This window comes from Dromiciops gliroides, chromosome 4 (genome assembly GCF_019393635.1).
Source record: "Dromiciops gliroides isolate mDroGli1 chromosome 4, mDroGli1.pri, whole genome shotgun sequence".
NCBI lineage: Eukaryota > Metazoa > Chordata > Mammalia > Microbiotheria > Microbiotheriidae > Dromiciops > Dromiciops gliroides.
Window position 1 is genome coordinate 164,633,262 of NC_057864.1, and position 9,472 is coordinate 164,642,733.

Here is a 9,472-nt window from a genome sequence, read left to right on the forward strand (position 1 = left end):
CACTAAAAAAAAAAAAAGTGAATGTTGCAAAATTATAAAGAATAATCATGATTCAAAAGTAAAAACAAAAAAAAAATGCGCCTAACTGTACCCTTTGCAGAGGGAAAAGATCCACAAATGCACATTGCACAGATTTTCAGAATATGCATGTCTTATTTATATGTAGTATGAACATTGTCTCACCCATTAGATTGAATTCCTTGTGAACAAACATTCTTTTTTGCCATTCTTTGTATCTCCAACACTTAGCATAGTGAAAGGCACATAGTAGGAACTTAATAAATGCTAGTTAACTAACTTAACTTTTTCAATGTATTGATCAGTTATGCTGATTTTTTCCCCTCTTTCTAATTTTCTTTTGTCTTTGAAAAAATACTATCTGCCATATAGGGTGACTTTTGGGGAGGGAGAGGGGAAGGAATACTGGAGGAAATTATGATGATGTAAAAAACAGTAAAACCCAAAAGATATCATTAAAAACATTTTTAAAAGTAAGGAGTTCAGTAGATCATTTTTGAAGTCCCTTAAAGTCTAAAATAATATTTTTTCCAGGGATTATTCTTGAAGGTAAGTCACCTAATTACCAAATCCATGACTGTTTTTCAATCATTCTCCTTGTCTACTCAGCAGCATTTTTCACTCTTTACCCTGTTTTCCTTTTTGAAATTCTATCTTCCTCTGGCCTCTGGGACCTCCCTATTTTGGTCCTTTTCCTACTTTCCTCATTGCTTACTATAACTTCTATCACTGACCAAGGACTGAATTGCCTACGAGGAGAAATTATTATATCCTTCAGGGGTACATAGAAAAGTACCATGCAGCTAAATTTCTTCACTGGAGTCAGTATGATAGGGAAGTCCTCACAAAATGGAAGAAGACAGATATCATGACATTGGCTGTCATTTATGGCATTCTCATTAGGTGATAACCCCTCCTGCATTGGCATTGCTGGGTATCCCTAAGGGGAAGTGATAAGGCAGGACCTCTGACATACTTGTCTGTCTCATCTCTAAAAGGAGGAGTGAGTAGGAATTGCCTGGGGGGGCGGGAAGAACTGATTCCTAGAAAATAGCAACATAAGTATAAACACAAAGTAAATAAGGCTAGTATAAGATTTGGGCCTGGCAAACTAATTCACAGGAGATGTAATCTTGTTATAATAAAGAGCAAGCAGGTCACAGCTCAAATGTTGAGTGTGTAATGTAAAAGAATTTATTATGAACTAGAAAATCACCAACATGAATATTTCAATATGTAATGAAGACCAGAAAATAAAAGGTAGGCTGAAACCACATTATAAAGAACTATAAAACCTTAATAGAAGTTTATATTTTATCCTAGAGGTAATAGGGAGCCACTGGAACTTCTTAAGCTTGGGAGTAATATGGTCAGACCTATGCTTAGATATCACTTTGTCAGCTCTGTGAAGGATAGATTGGAGAGAGGAAAAACCAAAGACAAGGTGACCAAATAGAAGGCTAGTCCAATAATCCAGATGAAAGGTGATGAGAAGATGAACTATGATAGTAACCATGTGAATGAAGAAAACGGAAGAGATGCGAAATGTATTGTGAAGGTAGAATTGATAAGACTTGGCAACTGATTAGATGTGAAGGGTAAGGGAGAAGAAAGAATTGAGGATAATAATTCTGAGGTTGCAAGCCTGGGTTTTCCTCAACAGAAAAAGGGATGTTAGGAGAGAACAATTAGGAGGAGAAATAATGTTATATTTTAAATAGGGGTAGTTTGCAGTATCCCTGGCCATCCAGTTGAAAATGTCTAATAGGTAGTTGGTGATACAGGCCTGCAGTTCAAGAGAAAAAAGAGGGTTAGATATATAATATAGATCAATGGGGCAGAGCCAAGATGGTGGAGGAAAGGCAGTGAGCTCCCCAACTCATGACAGGATCGCTCCAAAAAACATCCAAATAAGGTCATAGGAAAATGCCCGGAGCAGCAAAACTCACAGAAGAATGTGCTGAAATCATCTTCTAACCAAGAAGAGCTTGGAAGGTCAGAAGGAGAGAGCTGCTAGGCTGATACAGGAGTTGGGCCCAAACCCACAGTCACCCTGACACAGATCCAGTCTCAGGAAGGCCTCACCAGAGAAGGAGACGCCCCAGAGCCTCTGAATCAGCTGAAGCACCAGTGTCGTCTGAAACTAAGCTCACAGTCTGGTGAGTGGGCTGAGCCCTGGGCAGGGGAGAGACTACAGGGGTCTATGCTGGTGCTAAGGCAGAACTTGGATTTTACACCCCTACTGAGAACCAGGTGGTAGGCTTGAGTAGAAGTGGCCCAGGTGGGGGCACAGGCTCATCAGAGCTAACAACCACAACACACAAAGCTGGTTGATTGGCAAGTTGGTCTAGGGTCATCTAGGACCAGGAAACAGGCCGGACTAGGGAAGAACCTGATTCTCCTTAAATCATACCACCTGGGACTTCTTTTTTTTTTTTTTTTTAGTGAGGCAATTGGGGTTAAGCGATTTGCCAAGGGTCACACAGCTAGTAAGTATTAAGTATCTAAGGTCGGATTTGAACTCAGGTACTCCTGAATCCAGGACCGGTGCTCTATCCACTGTGCCATCTAGCTGCCCCCCACCTGGGACTTCTTAAGCTTGGGATACTGCAGCCTGGAAACAGTGCCCCACTTTAAGGAGCTAAAAGTCTAGTAAAAGAAAGGCAAGATGAGCCGACAGAGAAAGGTGAGGACCATAGAAAGTTTCTTCAGTAACCAGGAAGACCAAGGGGCACCCTCAGAGGAAGATGTCACCATCAGGGCCCCTATATCTAAAGCTTCCAAGAAAAATACGAATTGGCCTCAGGCCATAGAGATGCTCAAAAAGGACTTTGAAGATAAAATTAGAGAGGTAGAGGAAAAAATGGAAAGAGAAATGAGGATGATGCAGGAAAGACATGAGAAAAAAGTCAACAGCTTGAAAAGTCAAATGGAAAAGGAGGCACAAAAGTTCTCTGATGAAAATAATTGCCTAAGAATTAGGATTGAACAAATGGAAGCCAGTGACTTTATGAGAAACCAAGACACAATAAAGCAAATCCAAATGAATAAAAAAATAGAGGGCAATATGAAATATCTTCTGGGAAAAACTGCTGACCTAGAAAATAGGTCCAGGAGAGATAATTTGAAAATTATGGGTCTACCTGAAAACCATCAAGGAAAGAGCTTAGACACCATCTTCCAAGATATTCTCAGGGAAAATTGCCCTGAAATTCTAGAAGAAGAAGCTAAAATAGAAATGGAAAGAATCCACCCATCACCTCCAGAAAGAGATCCCAAAAAGAAAACTCCTAGGGATATTATAGCCAAATTCCAGAACTCTCACGTCAAGGAGAAAATATTGCAAGCTGCCAAAAAGAAAGAATTCAAGTACTGTGGAGCCCCAGTCAGGATAGCACAAGATCTGGCAGCTTCTACATTAAAGGACCAGAGGGTATGGAATATGATATTCCAAAGGGCAAAGGAAATAGGATTACAACCAAGAATCACCTACCCAGCAAAACTCAGCATTATCTTTCAGCGGAAAAAATGGAACTTTAATGAAAAAGAAGACTTTCAGATATTTGTGATGAAAAGACCTGAACTGAATGGCAAATTTGACTTTCAAATACAAGACCCTAGAGAACCATAAAAAAAAAAACACCCCACAACATTGGAGCTGGGGGACATACCTGGGGTCATACAGTGGGTAACTGTCTTGTGTCTGAGGCCAGGTTTTGGCTGGGATTCCCCTGGGTCCAGGGGTGATGATTTGTCCACTGTGTCACTTAGCTAGATGATAACATCTTTAGGATTAAATTGAGGGGTGAAGGGAATTCATTGGGGGAGGGGGAAGGGCAGAAGTGAAATCCTACAGGAAAAGGCTTATGGAGTGGGGGAAGAGATGGGAGAGGAGCAGGGCAGTAAATGAATTTTATACTCATCAGAAAAGGCTCAAAGACCTTAAACTCATCAGAGCTGCCTCAAGGAGGAACTAACACACACACACACACACACCCCCCAACTGGGTGGAGTAATCTGTTTAATCTGGGCAGTAAATGAGCCTAACACTCACCAGAATTGGCTCAAAGACCTCAATCTCATTAGAGTTGGCTCAAGGAGGGAATAATGTATACACTCAATTGAGTGGAGTAATCTCTATAACCCTGCAGGAAAATAGGAGGGGAAAGGGATAAAGAGAGAGGGGCAAAAGAAGGAAGGGCAGAGTGGGGGAGGGGACAGACAGAAGCAAATCCCTTTTGAAGAGTGATAGGATGAAAGAAGATGGATAATAGAATAAATATCATGGGGAAGGGAATAGGATGGAAGGGAAACAGTTAACAATAGTAATCATGAAAAAGAGAAAAGGGGGGAAAATTGTACAAAAAAATATTTATAGCAACTCTTGGTGGAGGCTAAGAATTGAGAATCAAGGGAATGTCCATCAATTGAGGAATGATGGAAAAAACTGTGTTATATGATTGTAGTGGAATGGACTTGTGCTACAGGAAATGACAAACAGGATGGTCCCAAAAAACCTGGAAAGACTAATGAACATTGATGTATAGTGAAGTGAGCAGAGCTGAGAGGACATTGTGCATAGTGACAGCAGTATTGTTCAACGAGTAATTGTGAATGACTTAACTACTCTCAGCAGTACAATGATCCAAGACAATCCCAAGGAACTAATGAGGAAGCTTACTATGTACCCCTATAGAAAGAACTGATAAAAAAAACACTTGTGGATTGTACATATATAACCTGATTGCAATCTTGTGGAGGGAGGGAGGGAGAAAAATTTAGAACTCTAAATCTTATGAAAATGAATGTTGAAAACTACCCTTACATGTAAATGGAAAATAAAATAAATGTTTAAGAGAGGAGGAAAAAAAAGATATATAATATAGATCTGTGAATCTTCTGAGTAGTGATGATAGTTTAACTCATGAGAACTAGATCACCCACAGGGTGCAGAGAGAGAAGAGGAACCAGTATGGTACACTGGCGTATACTGTACACAGGGATACTCCTATAAAGAGGTAGATCAAGGATCTGAGTAGGGGCCAGCTATTTAGGAGCAACTAGGTGGTACACTGGATAGGGTGTGGGCCAGGAGGCAGGAAGATGAATTCAAATCTGGTCTCAGATACTACCTATGTGACCCTGAACAAGTCATTTAAGTGTCTGCCTCAGTTCCCTCATCTTTAAAATGAGTTGGAGAAAGAAATGACAAAACACTCCAGTATTTGAAACAACTGAATAACAATACTTAATATATTTAACTTTTACTTATGTCTTTTTTTATCACAGCAATATAGTTCTAAGCACAATTTTTGAATGATTACATCATTGTCAGTATTACAAATAAGTCAACTATAATGGAACTATGAAGAAGTTGCTATCTACCTCCAAAGAAAGAACTGATAAGTATCAATATATATAGTATGGTTTTATAGGTATATACATATTTATGTCCAATAGTAGCCTGCTTTAGGGTGAAGTGGGGAAGAAGGAAGGAAAAAAAGTTAAAAGTGCACAGCAGAGAACAAAAGAAAACTTAGAAAGAAGCACAGAAAAGCCTGGTGACTTTGAAAATGATATGTAGTACTTATTACACAGCTTTTCCAAAAAAGTAAACAGTGTGAAATGGAAATTCGTGGTTTTATATTGAATTATCTTTTTATGTGCTGTGTACATGGAAATGTTCTTTTTTTTTTTTGGTCTTTATGTATTTAAGTTCAATGTACAAAAAGATCATGGATTGAACAATTAAGGGGTCATTAGTAACCTTATAAAGAGCAGTGTAAGTTGACTAGATTGCAAAGGGTTGAGAAGTGGTTCACAAGAAAGTGGAGGTAACTAATATAGACGCTCAATGTATTTAGTGTAGAGGAAGACTTATCGTTCTTTTCCTGGACACTATGTTTCTCTTAATGGTTCCTAAGGATACATTGGTATTTTTACATGCTAGAATGTGGCTGATCTTGGCTCATTTTGAGCTTGCAGTTTACTAGAACCTAAGTTCTTTTTTCACATGAACTATTATCTAACCACATCTTGTCCTAATAGCCTCAAATAAACTCCACTTCTTAGCTACCATATTCCTATTCATTATATTTATGCAATTGATACTTTTTTTACTATCACCAGGTGGGATTTTTAAAAATAATAAACTTTTTTATTTATAGTTTTGGGTTCCAATTTTTATTCCTCTTTCCCTCCCTCTCCTCCCCCCTCCCTGAGGTGGCAAACAATCATATATGGGTTATACATGTATGATGATGTAAAACATTACCATATTTGTCATTTAGTGCAACTGATACATTTTATCCAAATGCAGGACTTTACATTTATCCCCATTAGGTTTCCTCTTTTTAAATCAGGCTTTTTAATTTCTTGAAATACTTTTGGTCTTGATTCTGCTATTATTATCCCTATTATTATTATCCCTATATTATCCCTATCAGTTTTGTGTTATATGAAAATTTCTAAAGCATGTCGTTAAGTAACTTAACAAAAGTGTTAGAAAGAACAAGTCCAAGGACAGAATCATGTGGCACTAGTTACAAACTTTTGGGGCAGCCAGGTGGCTAAGTGGATAAAGCACTGGCCCTGGATTCAGGAGGACCTGAGTTCAAATCTGACTTCAGACACTTGACACTAGCTATGTGACCCTGGGCAAGTCACTTAGCCCTCATTGCCTCACAAAACCAAAACAAAGCAAACAAACTTTTTTCAAAGTTGACCTTAATCCTTTATTTTTTGGGTCCAGTCAAACAACTAAGTATGAATCCACCTAACCTTACTAACATCTAACTAATATATCTCCAACTAATTCACAAGGCTAACATGAAAGATTTTGTCAAATGCTTTGCTGAAGTCCAGGTATACTTTATATCTGACATTTCTCTGATTTGTGTTAGTAGCCTTGTTACAAGAGGAAATTAGCTTATCCTTGTATGAGATAATGGGAAAACCATAAGTCAGTGATGTCACATAAACCAGGAGGGAAGAAAAAGGGGGAATGGTCAACATAGTTAAATGCTATGGAAAGGTCAAGGACTAAATAAAACCATTTGATTTAGTGATAAGAAGCTCTCTAGGTGATGTAAGAGAGCATTTTCAGTAGAGTGGTGTGGAAGAAATGAAGATAGTGAACTTTTTCCAGAAGTCTGAGGGTTAAGAGGATAGAGATAACTTTGAGAGGATAGTAAAGACAAGATTTGGGTGGGGGTTGGTTTCTTTTTTTTAAAGATAGGGGAGAACTGAGCATTTTTTAAGACTAATTCTCTCTTAGTTGAGGACTTCACCTCATACTGATTGACATAATTTCCCCAAGGCTCTATCTTGAGTGCTCTTCTCTTTTTTCTCCATAATTTCTCAGTTGGTGACCTCATCAGCTTTGATGGGTTTAATTATTGTGTCTATTCAGATGACTCCCAGATCTATATATCTTACCCTATTATCTCTCTTGAGACCTAATCTTCCATCACTATCTATTGGACATTTCAAACTGGATGGCCTAGAGGCATCTCAAATTCAACATATCCCAAATAGAATTATCTTTTTCCTGTTTCTTTTCTGGGCACCATCATCCTTCTAGTTAGCCAAGCTTGCAACTTTGATATCATCTTCTACTAATGGGGGATAGTCTAGTATAAGAATAGGAACACAGGATTTGGAATCAGAGGACCTGGCTTCAAATCCTGGCTCTACTACTCACTACCTTTTGACTTTGGGCAAGTCATTTGACCTCTAATGGCCTCTTAATTTCTCTTCCAATTCTCAATTTATGATGTTATTGATTATTTGGCCTCAAACCACATGGCCACTAAATTAACAAATCTAATGTATTCTCCCTCCCACCACATCTCTCAATCTGTCATCCTAGTTCAAACTACCACTATCTCTTGATTGTATTATTGCAAATTTCCTATTTAGCATCCTGCATTTAAATTTCTCCTGTCTCCAATCTGTCCTTCATTCAGCTGCCAAAATGATTTTCCTAAAGCACAGATATGACTGTGTTTCTACCCTACTCTTTAAATTTCTGTGGCTTTCCATTACCCCTAAGATCAAAAGTAAATTCCTCTATTTGCCTTTTAAAGCCCTCCAAAATCTGATCCCAACCAACTTTTCTAGCTTTATTATATATTGTCCTCCTTCATGTACTCTCTGGCCTCACCAAACTAGCTTTCTTTCTGGTCCTCATGCATGACATTTCATCTCCTGTCCACATACCTGGAATGCATTTCCTTCTCACCACTATTTCTTTTTTTTTTTTTTGTGGGGCAATGGGGGTTAAATGACTTGCCCAGGGTCACACAGCTAGTAAGTGTCAAGTGTCTGAGGCTGGATTTGAACTCAGGAACTCCTGAATCCAGGGCTGGTGCTTTATCCACTGTGCCACCTAGCTGCCCCCTCTCACCACTATTTCTGAGAATCTCTAGTTTTCTTTAAGACTTAGCTCAAGTGGGGCAGCTAGGTGGCATAGTGGATAAAGCACCAGCCCTGGATTCAGGAGTTCCTGAGTTCAAATCCAGCCTCAGACACTTGACACTTACTAGCTGTGTGACCCTGGGCAAGTCACTTAACCCCAATTGCCTCACTAAAAAAAAAAAAAGACTTAGCTCAAGTAACAAAAATTATATAAGGGAGAGACAAAACGCAACACCCATTTCTATTAAAAAAAAATAAAACAAACACAAAAAAACACAACCCAACAGAAAAACTTTCTTTAGCACAGTAAGTAGAGGGGCAGCTAGGTGACGCAGTGGATAAAGCACTGGATTAAGGAGAACCTGAGTTCAAATCTGACCTCAGACACTTGACACTAGCTGTGTGATCCCAGGCAAGTCACTTAACCCTTATTGCCCAGAAAAAAACAAAAACAAACAAAAAAACACCACAACCAAAAAACAACAAAAAAACCCTGAACCATAGTAAGTAGTTTCTCTATAAACCCCAAACTTGGCATTGTTAAAGGAGAATAAAATAGCGACCTTTCCAATTAAATACAAGGATCTCATTGTGCCCTCTACTACTTGATATAATGCTAATACTATATACCAAGATGATTTCAAAATGGATATATGACCTGGACATAAAAAGTCATTACCCAATAAATAAATGGTCAAAAGCTATGAACAGGCAGTTGTCAAAGGAGGAAATCCAAACTATCTAAAACCATACAAAAATGTTTCAAATCCCTAATAATTAGTGAAATTTAAAATAAAACAATTCTGAGCTTTCACCTCATACCCATCAAATTGGTAAAATTGACAAAAAATGAAAATAGCAAATGTTGGAGAGACTTCTGGAAAACAAATATGATAATGGGTCCAGCCATTCTGGAAAGAAATTTGGAACTATGTCTAAAATGTCTTTAAACCATACATATCCTTTTGCCCAGAAAAATATACTAGACCTATATCAAAAAACAAAAGGACCCATATATACAAAAATATTTATAATG